Source organism: Hyperolius riggenbachi, chromosome 8, assembly GCF_040937935.1.
Source record: "Hyperolius riggenbachi isolate aHypRig1 chromosome 8, aHypRig1.pri, whole genome shotgun sequence".
NCBI lineage: Eukaryota > Metazoa > Chordata > Amphibia > Anura > Hyperoliidae > Hyperolius > Hyperolius riggenbachi.
In genome coordinates this window covers 167,796,527-167,816,354 of record NC_090653.1, presented here as the reverse complement: position 1 = coordinate 167,816,354, position 19,828 = coordinate 167,796,527, and positions in this window count along the sequence as shown.

Below are 19,828 nucleotides of genomic sequence, written 5' to 3'. Positions count from 1 at the left end.
ATTCCCCTCACCTTAGCAGGAAGGGGAGATGGTGATAGCTCTGCAAGCTGGAGTCATGCCTCGCTGGTAATAATAATAATAATAATAATAATAAGTAGTAGTAGTAGTAGTAGTAGTAGCAGCAACAGTAGTAGTAGTAGTAGTAGTATCCATTTTTCAAAGTCTGCTAGGAAGCATGACTTCAAACCTGATGGGAGTGAGACACGGGCATTGCTAGGATCCTAATGCCCCATACTTCCGGGTAACATTTCTGGCCTGTCGCTAGCACACGGGAGCATGTGCGTGACAGGCCGGCGACAGCTCGTCCCCAGGTCCCTCCGCATACACACGGCGGAGGGACCTGGCAACTGATGCAGCGGAAGCTCATCCTCCCCCCGCCGGAAGTGCAAGGTATTCCCTGCTTGTTGCTGTCGCTAGTCCGCATACTCACGCGGACTAGCGACAGTTGCGGCGGAATTGCGGTGGCAACTGTCGCCAGGCGATTGACCGCGCCAATCGCCTGGCGACATCAGCGACAGCGGTTCGACATCAGCGATGGTTCGGGGTGCGAGCCCGTGCAACGCCTTATACTCACGGGTGACGTGTCGCCGCAACACGTGCGCGCCGAATGTTGCGGCGACAATTGTAGCCCGTGAGTATGGGCCGTAAGACATCCAGGGTACTTTTGGGCGCTCCAGACAGAAAATGGGTGTGATCATGCACCAGAATGTGGGAGGATGATTGATCTGCACAATGATTCAGTCTCACAGCTGCTCCACATCGATCCAGCTACAGCAGTTTATGTCCCATGTTGGAAAGCCTTGGTCCCCAGGCTGTAGACACCAGCAGTTGCCACAGTAGGTGGATGGGTGGATGAGGGGACAGCGCCTTCTGACCATAAGACGCACTTTTCCCCCTCACGTTTTGGGGAGAAAAAGAGTGTCTTATGGTCCAAAAAAATATAAAACACATTAAAAAAAAAAAAAAAACTTATCCTGGGGCCTTTAAAAAAGTATTTATAAAAGGGCAAAACAGACTTTTCGATTTTTTTTTAAATTATTATTCTAAACCTCCTATTTATGATAGGAAATGGTGATAAATAGAGAATATGGATAGCATCACATCTCACCTATTTTCAGATCCTTTTTAACATAGCTAACATAGCTATTTGTAGAGTAATAGAAAGTTTTTTCGTTGCCTAAACTGTCCAGCATAGACTTTATACCTCCGACTGTTGTGACTGTTTGCTTTTATATTATGTTACGCAATTTCTTGTAATAATGGCCTCTCTAATGCTTTACAATAAAATACTTTTCATATTGCTGCACAATGTGCACATCAGTATTATTTGTTTTTCATTGTTTCACAGTGTACAGCAAGGAGATTGTATTTGTTTTTAGTGACTCAAACCAGGTTGTCCTACACTCACTAATAGGGGGGCTATATTTGTCATGGTTCAATAAGAAATGTTTGCATCTAGAATGTCCACATATCACTACAAGTATCTGTGAGATGGGTAAAATGCCTGGAGGGTTCTGTAAACTGTGAATCTCATTTGATGCTTCACGTCTTTGTGTCCTTTCAGTATTAATATAGTAGAGGTGCATGTAATAAATAGGATAACTTATTTTTTGAAGATATGAAGTATCTTTTGCTGTTTTGCATTTACAGAGTTGCGTAACACATGCATTTTGCAGAAGTCTTAAAGTGGCCACACACAACACAACTTTTTATATTTATTTTCAATTTGAGAAGTACAATATTTTTTTTCTGATTGCTTGTAACATTTGAAAAAATTTGATCAATGTATCACTCACCTGATTTTTCCCCGCACAAAGATTAAGTAGCACACTTTTGGAGAAATATACAATGTCTCTCTTCCTAACAATAACCTCCATGACCATGCCAAATTCTAGCTTACCCCTCTCCTCTTAACACTAACTTTACTTTCTATGCCTAACACTAACCTCCATCTTCACCCCAACACTAAACTCCCTCCTCCTCATGCCTAACACTAAGCCCCCCTTCCTTCTGCTTAGCTCCTTAAACTAACCTTCCTCTCCATGACCAACCCTAACCTCCCTCGCGGCTACCTTATTGCCTAACACTAACTCTTGGGACTTCGCTACTGTATATTATAGTTGTATGCCGTTCCTATCATCTCACACTAACATTTCCATCCCTGGCACTATGTAAGTTGAGCTACACTAAAGCTGATCTCATAACCGATCTGTACTCCATTATTACCTCTATATGAGTTCAGCTACAGAGTAGCCAAACTCATAACGATTCTGTGTGCTATCACTACCTACTCTACCTACCTATCACTACCTACTATATCATAGCTGAGCACCCACCCCCAAACTGAAAACCTGGCACCCCATAGCTGCAAATTTGTATTGCGATCTATTCAGGGGCCGAGTAGTGACTAGCACCACTGTGCCTAACATTACTTGCTTCAATTGTATTTATTACAGAGAGGACTTTATGTATGCAGTTGTTTAGGGGATAAATTATTCCTTTGTTTATTATGCAGGTGTATTATGGCTGTTCTTGTTGTAGCCAAACATTTTGAAAGCACTTAACATGTAGGAACATGATTGGAGAACAGGAAATAACCATGACTTTAACATAGACTTTATCGGGGGGAAGAGAGGCTGACTTTACACTAGGGACATTAGCGAGGAGCACAATGGGTTTTTTGCTCAACACATTTTGGTCAGAAACCATCCTGACCATATAGGCAACACATCTCCAGCTGCTATTGGTACTGTTGTTGTTGTCCAAAGCACATGCTGTCAGTTATGTTACACTTTCAGCATTTTGCAGCCACGGTCATATTTAGTGCATTTAACAACAAGTCTTTGCTTCAAATGTGTTAATTTTACAAGATTGTGACGCTGCACACACATGAATAGATTTTAATACAGTCTTCTTAAACTTTTGATCTGAAAAAAACAGAATATACTACCCAGTTTAGTCAAACTGCTCATGAACCAAAGTAGGAATTTTTGAAGCAACATTAGTCAGGATGTTTGTCCACTGTAATCTCCATCCTCCATTTTAAAAATGAAAAATGGCCCTGTAACTGCTTCCAGGTCAACAGCACTCCATAAACCTGTAATATTGCCAGCTTGAGCCATAGGGAAACATGGACATTACCTTGGAAAGCAATTAATATAGTGGAAAAGGGCCCCAAGTCTTTCATGTTACGGAGAGAAAAGTATGAGTAGATCTGGTCAGAACTTGAAAGGAATAGTTATTACAAGAACATGGTGAGGTTCGGAGAGCAACTGACAGCGGGGTAAGTATGTACTAATCATTTGCAGGTACATTGTGTTTATTTTACATATTTTTACTCTATTTATGTACCATTTAAGGTCACCTGTATAAAACTACCAATGCACTAGACTATTTACAAAGTTTGTTATTCCCTCATACCTACAGGCTCTCACAGAAAGTATTATTTGTATCTTTTTCTGGAGTTTACAAAAGTTCATTGTCCTCTGACTCAATCTGTATAACTTACTTCTAGACTTTAGTTTCTAGGGTATCTCCAATAATTCAGTCCAGCATCCACTGCTGTTTGCACAGACCCAGAGGCTTGTAATGTAATGAGAATAACAAGAGCAGTACTTTGACAAACTTTGCACTAAGTCCCTAGAAGCTGTATGTTATTGCCTGTGTGTAAACACGTTCTGATTAAAACTCTTATTCTCTACACTAAATAAGATTTTCTTAATTCCCAAAGTATTACAATTTTGTTTTGAAAAGTTATTTGGAGGAGTGCAAGCACAAATTTGAGTAAATATGTTTGTATTTACTATGGATTAAATAGACCAAGAAGAAAAATAACAAAAACAAACTTGCAGTCCAGAGTTTGCAGTTAATATCCATCACCCGATGTGGTATAACACAAGCTGCAAGTTATTTTACAGGGCATGCCAGTAATAAATATTTCTATGTAATTATAGGAAGGAATGTTGTTCCTTGGTACTCACCAAAATGATGAGATTATAGATTGAAATTTGATGCCAATTGTTAAATATAAGAATAACTGACCATTATCAGTGAAATTATGTAGGTCAATGTTTAGCTTTGCTCTACAGCATATGTTAACATGTTTGTGTAAAGGATTGCGGAGATGCCGCCACGTGGCCTGACGGCGGTGCAGCTGTCTCCGCGTTCAGACCGGCGGTTTCTGCACAGCAGCATGCGTCTGGTTTGTCTGAGCCTTCTAGTGCACACAGATGGAGAGCTACGCGCGCGCGCGCTGGGAGGCAGGACCTTTATGCCAGGAGGAGAGGGATCAGCTGATCAGGTTGGTCAGCTGATCCCAGCGCAGACTGTCATTGGCTGAGTGGCGCTGGGTGGCGCTGAGGAGCGCTGCACTATATATAGATCTCGCTGGTCAGTCTCAGGTTGTCTGCCGTTGCGAATACATACGTGTGAGCACTCAGACCATAGTCAGATCCCACAGTGTGTTAGAACCAGGTGGACCTGGGAATTCACACTTAGCCAGATTACGCTTGTGTCATTACTGTGTTATACTTTAGACCAGTTCCAGGGTGTTGTGACCAAGGACCTCACACCCAAGCTTAGGAATACTGTGTCATTGCTGTGTTATACTTTAGACCAGTTCCAGGGTGTTGTGACCAAGGACCTCACACCCAAGCTTAGGAATACTGTGTCATTGCTGTGTTATGCTTTAGACCAGTTCCAGGGTGTTGTGACCAAGGACGTTACACCCAAGCTTAGGAATACTGTGTCATTGCTGTGTTATACTTTAGACCAGTTCCTGGGTGTTGAGACCACGGACCTCACACTCTAGACTAGGCCTCTGCTTTATCTGTTGTGACCAATTGCTCGCTTGACCTCTCTCCTGCTTTCTGATTTGGTACCTATGCATATCTGTCTAACTGTTGCCAAACCCTGCCTGTACCTGGTTATCGAATCAGCCTTCTGTCTCTGTACCTTATCTGCTCGTGTGTTGCCGACCTGGCCTGGCCGACCCTTTTGGCTGTCACTCATACCTTGAGTGTTCAGTCTGTCTGTACTACCTGTGACACTACCCCGCCAAGTGTCAGGTAGCTGCAGAGACCTCCTGTTCCTTAGAGAGGCCTCTCTGCAGTCCAGTCAGGGGCTCTATCCCTTAGGAGTCATTTGGCTGTAGTATAGTCTGATTCCCAGTATTGCAGGGAATCACTGGCTCGCAGGTTATCTCTATCCTCTTTCCTAGGAGATAGTTAACACACAGCCAAGGGCCACCTGCTCCTCAGGTGGTCCATGCTAATTGTTATCTGCGTCTCCCGCCCCACGGGAGACAGCCTACTGTTGCACCAAAACACTTACACTTTATCAGGTGTCCAGAGGTTAGTGAATACTTGTATTATTGGTGATTCTGCGGATCATCAATAATCGGGTATATATCTGTATTGTTGGTGATACTGCAGATCACCAATAATCAGATTCTCTCTGTGTGCTGACACCAATCGTTACAGTTTGGCCTTGGACTAGGTCTTAGGTTCTCAAAACTTGGCTTTTTCTAGGCAGTGTATTATACTTTAAATTTTGAGATTAAAACATGATAAACCATATATAAATTGATCTGAATAAGTATAGTTAATTAAAGCATTAACTATTTTTGCCTTTTGGACGTGACTTTCATGTCCAAAAGGCTGCTGCTGCGTGTGTGTGCGCTCTCCCACACGCGATCCTGCACGTGCCAGTGTGCTCCCGTGTCGCCCCCCCCCCCCCCCCAGTAGCCCGGAGAGCAATGAATGGGAACATTTTTCCAATTCATTGATCTAAGTCCCCAGTAGAAAAAACGACGGATTCTTTTCAGAGGCCGCGGTCCTTCTGAAAAGAAAAAAAATATATCCCGTCCTCCATGTAGTTCCTGCAAGCGAGCGTGCTCGCTCACAGGATAGAAAAACAAAAAAAATCACTGTGGCCATCTTGTGGCCAAATAGTAAAACTACATGCACATACATTTTTATTACAAAAAGACACAATAAATTACATTTAAAATTAACTGTTTACCTCCCACACCTAAAAAATACCCAAATAATGTTTAACAAAAAATAAATACATTTACAATTACAAAAGAAAAAACATAAATAGTTACCTAAGGGTCTGAACTTTTTTAATATGCATGTGAAGAGGGTATACAACTAATATTTTTTTAAATTATAAGCTTGTAAATAGTGATGGATGCAAAACAAAAAAATGCACCTTTTTTCCAAATAAAATATTGGCACCATACATTGTGATAGGAACATAATTTAAATGGTGTAATAACCGGGACAAATGGGCAAATAAAATATGTGAGTTTTAATTATGGTAGTATGTATTATTTTAAAGCTTTAATGGCTGAAAACTGAGAAATAATGAATTTTTTGAATTTTTTTCTTAATATTCCTGTTAACTTCCCTAGCGTTCTGGACGAGCTCAGCTCGTCCAGCAAAAACTTGCTGAAAGTGTTTTGGACGAGCTCAGCTCGTCTATCCCGCCAAGGAGATTTCCTGTTTCTCTGCACCGCCCGCTGCAATTTTCCTTCATCAGAGGGATTCCCCAGGATGGCTGGATGCCTGACTGCACGCTGTGGATAACGATCTGTGCTACCCACAGCATACAGAACAAACATCCAGCCACCCTGGGGAATCCCTGTGCAGCTGGCGGGGCAGAGAATGTGCTGCATGCAGGGATTCCCCCTTTGTGTTCGGACGAGTGTCTGTTCTGTGCAGGGGAATTCCCTATGCGGGCTGGTAGTGGCCGGCGGGGATCCCCTCTGTGCAGGAAAGGGGGGGGTGTCCCCGTTCTATGCTGGCTGGTAGTGGCCGACGGAGACCCCCCTTCTGGGCGGGCGGGGGGGGGGTGTCCCCGTACTATGCTGGCTGGTAGTGGCCGACGGGGACCCCCCTTCTGGGCGGGCGGGGGGGGGGGGGGGGGGCCTGTTCTTTGCAGGCTGGTGGTGGCCGGCGGGGATCCCCCTTCTGGGCGGGGGGGGGGTGTCCCCGTCCTTTGCAGGCTGTGGGTGGCCTTTCATTCCTCCCTCTCATCCCCCGTGCAAGCCCCCCTGAGCCCCTGAACCCCTTCACTCGGTGTGAGTCCTGTTCTACTCACCCAGGCTGTCTCCAGCGGCGGCGGCAGAATCCCTTCTTCCTCTAACACCGAAGTCCCGGCCTGTGACGTTACTGCTACGAGGCTCGGTGACGTCACCAAGCCTCGTAGCGGTAATTACACAGAGCATGAGACTTCGGGGATGGAGGAAGAAGGGATTCTGCCGCCGCCGCTGGAGACAGCCTGGGTGAGTTGAACAGGACTCACACCGAGGGAAGGGGTTCGGGGGGAAGAGGGTGCTTGCACGGGGGATGGGAGGGGGGAGGGAAAGGCCACCCACAGCCCGCAAAGGACGGGGACACCCCCTCCCCGCCCAGAAGGGGGGTCCCCGTCGGCCACCCACAGCCTGCAAAGAACAGGGACACCCCCCTGCCCAGAAGGGGGGTCCCCACCGGCCACCCACAGCCTGGGGGAAGGTGTTGGGGGGGTAGTTTGGCACCCCATTACTGGCTACAGTACACCTGGCACCCCATAACTGGCTACACCTGGCACCCCATAATTGGCTACACCTGGCACCCCATAACTGGCTACACTACACCTGGCACACTATACCTGGCACCAAATACCTGGCTACCTATACATCTGCCTACACACCTGGCTACCCTGACATCTGGCTACATGTGGCTCCCTATACACCTTTTAAAAAAAAAATGATTGCAAAAAAAAAAAAAAAAAAGGTTGAAAATTATTGGAAATTAATTGAACCACTTTTTGCACGGAAATCCTGGGGAAATAGATAGCCAGGGAGGTTAAAATGCATTTAGAAAAAAATAATTCTTAGCAAAATGTACCACCCAAAGAAAGCCTAATTGGTGGCGGAAAAAACAAGATATAGATTAATTCATTGTGATAGTGATAAAGTTATTGGCGAATGAATGGGAAGTGAAATTTGCTCGGATGCATACAGTGAAAAACGATTGAAGGCTAAAGTGGTTAAGGAATGTTTAAAAAGCATTTATACACAATTATGAAGTACTTCTAAGCAATATGTATGCGATATTGAACTCTGCTTTATCTCAATGTTCTCCAGATGCTTGTGGCTTTATTGAGACACTCCCATGTTTGGAGTTTTGTTTGCATCATCATTGTTCTTTGCTATATTACAGATTTATTTAATAGTGAGATCCAGGGCCAGTTCTCTCATGAAGCAAGGTGAAACATTTGCATGAGGTGCAGGGATTTCAGGGGCAGCATTTTTGTACTATGTGTGTATGTATGTATTATGCTTTTCCCTATCACTGTTTTTTATGTTTTACTGTAGCCCTGTAAACGGCATCTTCTTTGACCTACTGCACCTCTGAAATAAATGATTCTGATTCTGATTCTGATGTTCCTGAGGAGGAATGGAGTGGCTGAGGGTGAGCAGTTTGTTTGTTCAGACTCACAGCCAGTCAGTGTACTATTGTGTTGAACTGCAGCAAGTCATGTGAGGACATTAATTGAAGCAGAGAGAGTAAATTGTTGAGTGCTGTGCAATGTTTCTACCGTGCCACACAAATCCTTCATCTACATTCATAACCTTTCATACGTAAATCATCTGGCATGCATACTTCCTTTGTTTACGCTTCCCTCTTTTGCCCACTTTCTCCTTCAGCCATTATTCGAGAGATCAAACCATATATTTTTAGTTGCATCCAGTTATTCTTTGATGACATGTATTCAGACACTTTCTCTTCCACTTCCAGCTCTTCTCAAAAGCAGCACATTTTTTTCTAACCATTCTCTAAAAAATAGGGGTCCAGTATTTTTCTAGTTTTGGGCAATCATGTTTTTGGCAGTCACTTGTATACTATACTTTGTGTTTTTTTTTTAGTAGACACTGCCTGTGATTGGAATAAACTGCACTTTGCTTGCCACCTGCAACACTGAGCAGGGCCTTTTTGTTACCCAGGCAAGAAGTCCTGTGTCACCTAACCCCCCCCCCCCCCCAAAAAAAAAAAAAAAACTTGCACACACTAGAGAATATAAACCATGTGCTGTATAAGGTGGATGCATAATACTGGGAGTTCCCGAGATACAAACACAATTTGCTGATCCTGTGCCATTTTGTTGTACACCCCCTCTCTGCTGAAATCTAGTGTTGTCTTCCACCTGTCCACTCGCCGCTCCGCCTAGTTCCCAACAGCTACTACAGCATGTAGCATGATTACATGCGACAAGAGGAGAATGAAGTGCCAGCACTAGAGGGAGAAGAATACAGACAGGTTGGCCACACATGCACAGCACTGGAATCTGGCAGGGAGGTGAGAAAACAGATTAAGGAGGGGGACAAGGACAGATAGTGGCACAAAGGGACATAAAAATGCACAGGAGCAGAGGGAGGCACAAAGGGGGCAGAAGGAGGACAGAAGGAGGCACAGTGGGTCAGAGGGGTGCACAGGAGGCAGAGGTAGCCAAAGAGGACAGAAGAGGCACAAGTTAAGAGAAAGAGGCACAAGGGAAACAAAGGTGTTTCAAATTACAGATGCAGAAGAGTCTTAATCTTCCATTTGTAATATTAAAGAGACTCCGTAACAAAAATTGCATCCTGTTTTGTATCATCCTACAAGTTCCAAAAGCTATTCTAATGTGTTCTGGCTTACTGCAGCACGTTCTACTATCACCATCTCTGTAATAAATCGACTTATCTCTCTCTTGATAGACTCGTCAGCCTGTGTCTGGAAGGCTGCCAAGTTCTTCAGTGTTGTGGTTCTGTGATGCATCTCCCCCTCCAGGCCCCTCTCTGCACACTGCCTGTGTATTATTTAGATTAGGGCAGCTTCTCTCTTCTCTCTTATCTTTTACAAGCTGGATAAATCCTCCTCTGAGCTGGCTGGGCTTTCACATACTGAGGAATTACATACAGGCAGAGCTGTCTGCACTCTGCAGGAAGAAACAGCCTGAAACTTCAGTGGAAGATAGCTGCATGGGGAAAGAAACACACAAATGATCTCTTGAGATTCAAAAGGAAGGGTGTATACAACCTACTTGTGTATGAATGTATTTTCTATGTGTGGACATACTGTACATCAACCTACTTCCTGTTTTGGTGGCCGTTTTGTTTGTTTATAAACAAACTTTTAAAAACTGTTTTTAACCACTTTTAATGCGGCGAGGAGCGGCGAAATTGTGACAGAGGGTAATAGGAGATGTCCCCTAACGCACTGGTATGTTTACTTTTGTGCGATTTTAACAATACAGATTCTCTTTAAATACTTAACGCAGGAAGAAGTGAAGGCAGACTAAATAAAATAAAAATGGACAAGGCACCTGGCAGGGATGGCATACATCCTCGGATTCTAAGGGAAATAAGTTCAGTTATCAATGAACCCCTTTATCTTATCTTCTGTGACTCCCTTTCAACTGTCAGAGTTCCAACAGATTGGCGTAGAGCCCACATTTTCCCATTATTTAAGAACGGCATAAAATCAGATCCGGAAATTATATACCTTTAAGCTTAACGTCAGTTGTGTGCAAACTATTTGAGGGGTTACTAAGAGATAGTGGAGGGCCAAAATTTCGCAAATATGAAATTTTGCATCGAAAGTCGCATTTACGCATCCTAATTGTATGGTAATGAATTTTGTATGTACCAGTAATATTTCAAAATTTTGCTTAATTTTTTGCTAAATTTTCATGCAATTTCGCAAAATGTTCTGCCGATTTTAGCGGTTAATAGCAAAGCCCCCATACAGGGTATTGCTACCAACATTGCTAAATATGTTAAGGAGAATATTGGGTACAAGTTAAAAAAAAAATTCAAAAAGACATTGTAGTTTTTGAGAAAATCAATTTTAAATATGTAAAGAAAAATGTTTTTTAAACTCATTTTTAGTTTAAAAACCATTTTTTCTTTGCATTTTTACATGTACCCACTATTCTCCTTAAAGAGAACCAGAGACGAAGCACCCTCATGTATTTTATTACATTTATCAGTGGGAACATGACAGTAAACACCTACCCTGCTTTTAGTTTCATTGTTATCTGCTTAATTAGTCTATTAGCAACTGTGATAAGAATCCATGGACTATTCAGTCGAGGTTTGACCTGGAATCATTATAGCTGAGTCACTCTTCTGTGGAGTCTTTTCAAGCCCAAGCCTTCCTCCTCCTGGCTTACATTTCCTGATTTGCATACTGAGAGCTGTGATGACATGGGAGGGGCTGCTCCTGCTGAGAGAGAAGCTCTGTGGCTGGAATATGATCCCTGTGTGCTCTGTGTGCACTAGATACTGATGATGTCACAAATGTCCACAGCGCTTAAAAGATATGAATCTTTAATAGTCCAAAATAAATTAATTAAAGCAATGATAATTGATCCTAGGCCACAAATATGATTATAGCATCTTCCCCATTAAGCACACGCATTCAACACATTTACCATGTGTTGAATGCGTGTGCTTAATGGGGAAGGTGCTATAATCATATTTGTGGCCTAGGATCAATTATCATTGTTTTAATTAATTTATTTTGGACTATTAAAGATTCATATCTTTTAAGCGCTGTGGACATTTGTGACATTTTATATTTGAGGTATTGAGGATTGCCTGGTCCAATTTAGCTGCTGACTAAACCATTAGGCGCAAGCTTCTACATACAGATACTGATGATGACTGCAGTTTCATTCCTATGAGAGACACTTCCTACAGGCAGCTGTACATCATACCAAAATTAAAGCACATAGATGAAAGGCTGCATTTAGCCTAGATAGCAGCATAGTCTCATATAGCCTAGACAGCACATCCAGAACAACTCATAACCCGGAAGGAGAAGGGATATGAGCCGGCGGCCATATTTGATTTTTCCTGGAGCAATAATGGATAAAAAACACTAAAAAAGGCACACCAGAGCGGCAAAATTATCGGGTAGAGCATTTATTCTTTACAAGCTATCAACTAATATGTTTATTTTGTGTGAAACGTTCATCTCTGGTTCCCTTTAACATATTGTCAGGATCTCTCCTGTAGCATGTTCTGTCGCTTGCAGTGGAGCTGCAACTGTGCAGTTCTGACTTGTCTGCTTGCATTCGGTTGCACATTCGCAGTAAGTCTTATTGTCATTTGCAATCACTCTGCAGTTCAGAGCAGTTCCGGATGCTGTCAGGATTCCTCCTATGGTTTGCTGCAGTTGAACTGCAACCAGATAGCTCTGGATTTCCTGCATGCATGTTGTTGCATAGTACTGCATGCATTTGTTATGATAGTCTTCCAGCTAGCAAATGGTAATCAAGCCAGCTCAGGTTTGAATGATTACCATTCAGCTGTGTGGAAATGTGCATACCTGCATCCATTGGCTGATGCCGGCATAAAAGTCTGCCTCCCATTTCAGACTCGGCCCTACATAGCGTTCAGCTCTCTGAGTTGTCGTTGGGTCTATGCAGTGAAAGTTGTTATTGTAAAAATGTATAATGCCTTGCTCTGTATTTTCATGTCTGCTGGACGTTTGCTGACCTGCGGGGGTCAGGGAAGTCTTTCTGATCCAGATGGTTTGGATTCTGCCAGCACCACGTTGGTGACTGGTAGTATTCCTTCTAACCTTGTTCTTTCCTTGATCTTGAGGACGAACTATAAGCAGCGGTTGCCATTAGTTTCGCTCCTACCTGTTAGTCTTGTCTATCTCAGTGTGAATGTTGCTGTCGCTGAAACAGCGACTAGATTGGCTGAGCATTCCATCTGTCTGTCTGTTGTCTGTCTTGTTAATTGTCATTACTTGTGCTTTAGCTAGTGAATTATTTGAGAGTTACATTTCATATATTGCGCATCAGCACAATATATATGTACTCTAGTCAGTCAGTATTGTATTATTTGTAATATTGTATATTGTATTGTGTACCGACCTTTGCCTGCCTCTCGACTACGAATCTGCCTAATCCTTCCAATAGGACTGACATCTGAATTAACATGCATGACCCAAGCCTGTTACTGACTACGTCTGTTGTGTATTGTATCACTTAGCATCTAGCCTGATAGGTGGCCCAGAGCTGCAGTTGCTCTGGGCAATCTTGCTCCCTTGTTCATTACTCCTGTGTCCATCTGTGGCGCTTCTTCCATTATCCAGCTACTTAGCCTTGTTGCGCTGGGTGGTCAAAGTACGCCCCCCCCAGCATTACACATATGTAGCCATTTTGGTGTCACTACCATGTAAAGGGGCTTTGCTATTCACTGCCAAAGTCATCACGAAATTATGCAAAAATAACATGAAATTTTAGGCGAAATTATGAATCACTATACAAAATCAATTGAATTTACAAATAGTAATTACGTATAAGCGTAAATGCAAAAAGCATCACTGCTAAGAGATACTATACAAGACTTCATAGCAGAAAATAATCTTATTTCTCAGCATCAGCATGGGTTTACTAAGGACAGGTCCTGCTTAACTAACATGCTCAGCTTTTATGAGGTGCTGAACGCTAGTGTGGATAGTGGGGATGCTGTAGTTGTGATATACTTGGACTTTGAAAAGGCCTTCAACACTGTTCCCCACAACAGTCTGGTGCAAGAGTTGAGGAAGCAAGGACTGGGGAAGAGTCTGTGCGCATGGATAGGGAACTGGCTAATGGACAGAAAGCAAAGAGTTGTGGTCAATGAATCATATTCAAACTGGGTGACTGTTAGCATTGGGGTCCCAAAAGGGTCAGTACTGGGTCCAGTGTTCTTCAATATGTTTATTAATAACCTAGTAGATGAAGTAGAAAGCAATGTTGCTATTTTTGCAGATGATACAAAATTGTGCAGAATCATCAACTCTCAGGAGGATAGTGACATATTGTAACAGGGTCTGGATAGGATGGCTATATGGGCACATAAATGGCAGATACAGTTGAATGTTGAAAAATGTAAGGTCATGCATTTTGGTCGTAACAATGGTCTAGCACCATACAAAATATACTGGATACAGATGGGGGCATCAAACTTGGAGAAGGACTTAGGAGTACTTATCGACAACACGTTAAATAATAGTATTCAATGCCAAGCCACTGTAGCTAAAGCAAATACAATTTTAGGAAGCATTAAAAGGGAAATAAAAACTTGCGATGCTAGCATAATATTGCCCCTGTTTTATTCTCTAGTAAGGCCACATCTGGAATAAGGAATATGGAATCCAGTTCTGGGCATCGCAAAATTGAGTAAAGGGATCGAAGGTCTCACTTACCAGGAAAGGTTAGATAAACTGGGCTTATTTAGTCTGGAGAAAAGACGCCTTAGAGGAGATCTAATTAGCATATATAAATACATCAGAGGGCAATATAAATGCTTGGCAGATAAACTTTTAGTCCCTAGGTCTTTACAAAGGACTAGGGGACATGATCTGCGCATGGAGGAAAATGTTTTAGCCATTTATTTAGGAAAGGATTCTTTACAGTAAGAGTGATTAAAATGTGTAATGTATTGACACGGGAAGTAGTTATGGCACATTCCGTGTTTAAGGGTGCTTAGATGCTTTCCTTGTGTTGAAAGACACCCATGGCTATAATTACTATGTAATTTCCAGTGGTGTTGATCCAGAGAATTTATTGATTGCCATCTGGAGTCAGGAAGGATTTTTTTCCCTTTTGGGGCTAATTGTACCATGCCTTGTTAGGGTTTTTCACCTTCCTCTGGATCAACAGGGATATGTGAGGGAGCAAGCTGGTGTACTTTATTCTTTAGTTGAACTCAATGGACATATGTAATTTTTTAACCAAAATAACTATGTAACTATGTAAGGGACAGAAGGAGACACAAGAACAGAAGAAGAAACAAGGGGACATGGGGACAGAAGCATTCACAGAAGGGGCAGAAGGAGGCACAGGGGACAGAAACGGTACATGGAGCAAGAAGGAGGCACAGGGGACAGAAGGAGGCACAGAGGGAGTCACAAGGGGGCAGAGGTGGCATGGGGGGACTTTAAGAGGCACAAGGGGAAATAAGGTAGCATGAGGACAGAGGGAGGCCCAAAGGGGAGAAGAAGGAGGCATAAAGGTGGGCTGGGCATAAGTAGGCACAGTGGGATGGAAGGATGCACGGGGCAGAGGTAGCACAAGGGGACATAAGGAGGCACAGGGAGACACAGAGAGAACGAAGGATACACAGGGGACATAAGGAGACACAGGGGGACAGAAGGAGGCACAGTGGGACAGAAGGAGGCACAGAGGGGGACAGAAGGAGGCACAGGGGCCAGAAGGTGTCACAAAGGAGACAGAAGAAGGTACAATGGGACAAAGGGAAGGTGGCACGCAGTGGCGGCGCTACACTGGGGCTTACCCAGGCTTAAGCCCCAGCTGACAAGCTGTCAGCCCCTGCAAAAGCCCCCCCCTCCACAGGAGGGGTGGAAGCGGAGAGAAGAGGAAGCCATGTGGACAGCGGCGGAGAAGGGGGCCGTCTCCCCCCTTCCCTCGCCTTGGGGCTCCCACTCTCTGCCGCGCTCCCCCCTCAGATATCAGCGGCTGGCGTCAGAAGACTCACTCTCTTCCCAGCGCGGCTGATCTGTGCGCCGCTCTGGTCTAATCTAGACCAGAGTAGCGGCGCACAGATCGATCTCTCTCTCCCGCACTGGGAAGAGAGGAAGTCTTCTGACCAGCCAGCTGCTGATATCTGAGGGGGGAGCGAGGCAGAGAGCGGGAGCCCTAAGGTGAGGGAAGGGGGGAGACGGCCCCTTTCTCCGCCGCTGTCCACATGGCTTCCTCTTCTCTCCGCTTCCACACCTCCTGGCCTGGGGACAGCTATGGTAATTCCTACCTACCTATACTGGGGACAACTATACACCTGGCTATATATACTGGGCACATATACCCCTGGCTACATATACTGGGCACACATACCCCTGGCTACATATACTGGGCACACATACCCCTGGCTACATATACTGGGCACACATACCCCTGGCTACATATACTGGGGACATCTATATCATTTATTGGTGAAAGGCTGTCTGTCATTATGTGCATTAACTGGTGAAACACTGTCTCTTATTACATACATTTTGTGGTGAAACGCTGTCTCTCATTACGTGCATTTACTGGTGAAAGGCTGTCTCTCATTACGTGCATTTACTGGTTAAAGGCTGTCTCTTATGTGCATTTAGTGGTGAAATACTGTCTCTCATTACATGCATTTACTGGTGAAAGGCTGTCTCTCATTACATGCATTTACTGGTGAAAGGCTGTCTCTCATTACATGCTTTTACTGGGGAAACACTGTCTATCATTATGTGTATTAACTGGTGAAACACTGTCTCTCATTACGTGCATTTACTGTTGAAAGTCTGTCTCTTATGTGCATTTAGTGGCGAAAGGCTGTCTCTCATTACCTGAATTTACTGGTTAAAGGCTTTCTCTTATTTTCATTTACTGGTGAAAGGCTGTCTGTCATTACATGCATTTACTAGGGAAAGGCTGTCTCTTATGTGCATTTACTGGTGAAAGGCTGTCTCTCATTACGTGCATTTACTGGTGAAAGGCTGTCTCTCATTACATGCATTTACTGGTGAAAGGCTGTCTCTTATATGCATTTAGTGGGGAAACGCTGTCTCTCATTATGTGCATTTACTGGTGAAACACTGTCTCTCATTACATGCATTTACTATTGAAAGGCTGTCTCTCATTACATGCATTTACTGGTGAAAGGCTGTCTGTCATTACGTGCATTTACTTCATTTTTTTTTATGTAACTACATCAGCTGGTACAACTACATTACAGTTAGCCCCGCCCACATGATGTAATGGCCAAGCCCACTCCTGTCGCCCCTCCTTGAGCCCCGCCAGCCAGACATTGTGCCCCTTTCGAGCCACCCCAAAATTCTGAAGCTGGAGCCGCCGCTGGTGGCACGGGGGGGGGGGGGGGGGGGGGGGCAGGGGCAGAAGGAGGCACAAAGGGAAAGAAGGAGACACGGGGAAAAAGAAGGAGGCATAGAGGGATGCCCAGAGTGGACAAATGTAACACAAAGGGACAGAAGGAGGCACATGGGGACAGAAAGAAGCACAGAGGCTGAAAGGAGTCACACAGGGGGACAGAAGGAGGCACAGGGCAACAGATGGAGGCAAACATCGACGCACATGGGAGCAGAGGTGCACATGAGGACAGAAGGAGGCACAGGGAAACTGAAGGAGCCACAAGGCAATATAAGGAAGCACAAAGGGTACAGATGGAGGCACTTGGGGCAGAAGGAGGTGCAGGGGGACAGAGAGACACAAAGTGGGACTGAGGTGACGTGGGGGGATGAAAATAGGCAAAAGGGGCGACAGAAGGAGTCAAAAAGAGAAACAGGAGGGACACGGGGACAGTGATATGCAGGGGTGGGAGAGATGGCACAGAGGGACACAGTGGAGGCTGCCTGCATCTTACACTATCTAGACTTTGTGATGTCTGCTATCCAGGGACTGGTGATGATGATTTTCCTCAGGACACCGAATTTCCTGCTGCTGCTGTACACACGCAGCAGAAGCAGGTGATCAAATACCCATGGAGGTGGGTCTTCATTCAGGGGTGGGGCTTCATTTGGGGGTTTTCTGGTTTATCCTGCGGCATGGTGCCACCCAGGATCAATGGCACTCCAGGCAATGGCCTGGAATGCCTTTGGTTAAAAATTGTCCTGACACTGAGACTCAAAAAGCAAAGGAAAGTAACTCTATCAGAGCTAGTATGAAGTTGGAATATGCCAAGGGGATGTGATGAGCAACCTAATTTGATTGTGTTTATCTACCAATGAGACACGGGAATGGTTGAGGTTGATTTATTGCCTGTATGCCACTACCGATTCTTATACTAGTCTACTTGCAACTGAGTTATGCATTACAAGTCACTTCATTCCTGGCTTTATCACACAAGCATGTCTGTGCAAAAGGAGAATAACCTACAGTTACCTGGCTAATGACTACCTTTTGCTGTGCCATATGCTAATATTTGGATCTAAGAATACTGAGAATCGGATCTTTGATATGAAACTAAATTAAACTAATGTTTGCTCTGTTCACACTTAACGTTTTTGCTAGGAAATGTAATGATTGGTGTCAGCACACAGAGAGAATCTGATTATTGATGATCTGCAGAATCATCAACAATACAGATGTATACTTGATTATGGATGATCTGCAGAATCACCAATAATACAAGTATGGCTAACCTCTGAACACCTAATGAAGTATAAGTGTAACTGTAGCCTATCTCCCGAGAGGCGGGAGATACGGGCAGCTCGGCCAGGAACCACCTGAGGGGCAGGTGGCCCTGGACTGTGCAGCGACTATCTCCTTGAGAGAGGAGATAGAGATAATCTGGCAGCCAGTGATTCCCTGGTAACTGGAAATCAGACTGTACTGCAGCCAGGGGGCTCCAATGGGAGAGAGGCCACTGGCTGTACTGTAGGAAGGACTCTCTGATGAGCAAGAGGTCCTTGCAGCTAACTGACACTTGGTGGAATAGTGTCACGGGCAGTACAGACAGACTGAACACTCAAGGGATGAGTGACAGCCAGAAGGGTCGGGCAGGCCAGGTCGGCAACACCCGAGCAAATGGTCATAACAGATATAAATCACAATCCTAGTCTGGGGTGTGAGGACCTTGGTCTCGACACCCAGGACCTAGTCTAAAGAATAACACAGTATCCTAAGCTTGGGTGTGAGGTCCTTGGTCACAACACCCTGGAACTGGTCTAAAGTATAACACAGTAATGACACAGTAACCCTAAGCTTGGGTGTAAGGTCCTTGGTCACAACACCCTGGAACTGGTCTAAAGTATAGCACAGTAATGACACAGTAATCCTAAGCTTGGGTGTGAGGTCCGTGGTCACAACACCCTGGAACTGGTCTAAAGTATAACACAGTAATGACACAGTAATCCTAAGCTTGGGTGTGAGGTCCGTGGTCACAACACCCTGGAACTGGTCTAAAGTATAACACAGTAATGACACAGTAATCCTAAACTTGGGTGTGAGGTCCGTGGTCACAACACCCTGGAACTGGTCTAAAGTATAACACAGTAGTGACACAGTATAACAATAGCGTAATCTGGCTAAGTGTGAATTCCCAGGTCCACCTGGTTCCAACACACTGTAGGATCTGACTGAGGTCTGAGTGCTCACACGTAAGTATTTGCAACGGGAGACAACCTGAGACTGACCAGCGAGATCTATATATACTTGCAGTGCTGTGCAGCTCCGCTCGAGCCACTCAGCCAATACAGAGTCCAGCTTGGATCAGCTGATCGGCCTGATCAGCTGATTCCCCTTCTGCTGGTATAAATATCCTGTCACCTGGCGCGCGCACGCGTAGCTCTCCATCTGTGTGAACTAGAAGGTCCAGCCAAGCCAGACACGTGTCGCTGCGCGGACACCGCCGGTCTGAACGCGGAGATAGCCGCCCTGTCACTAGACCACGCAGCGGCATCTCCGCTGTTCATTACAGTAAATAATTTGGGTTCTGGTTTAACTTGTAAATTGTGCAAATCCTAGCAGAGGCCTTGTGCATGGGTGTATGGTTTAGTTGACAACATTATCCCTAAAAAGAGAGAGGGGACTATGTGTGGACACTGTCAAGGTGACATGTCATTTTTGATGAACTAATAGCACTTTAGTATTGGATATGACTTGTTTTTTTAACCTTTCCAATAAATAAAAACATATAGAAAGGGTCCCTAGACACGTTGTTAGTAGGAATAGTACAGCGTGTACCTATGTTTATCTCATCATGTAACATGTCAATTCAGGTGTTCTTAGAAATGTCAAAACACACATTTAAAGAGACACTGAAGTGAAAAAAAATTATGATGATTTG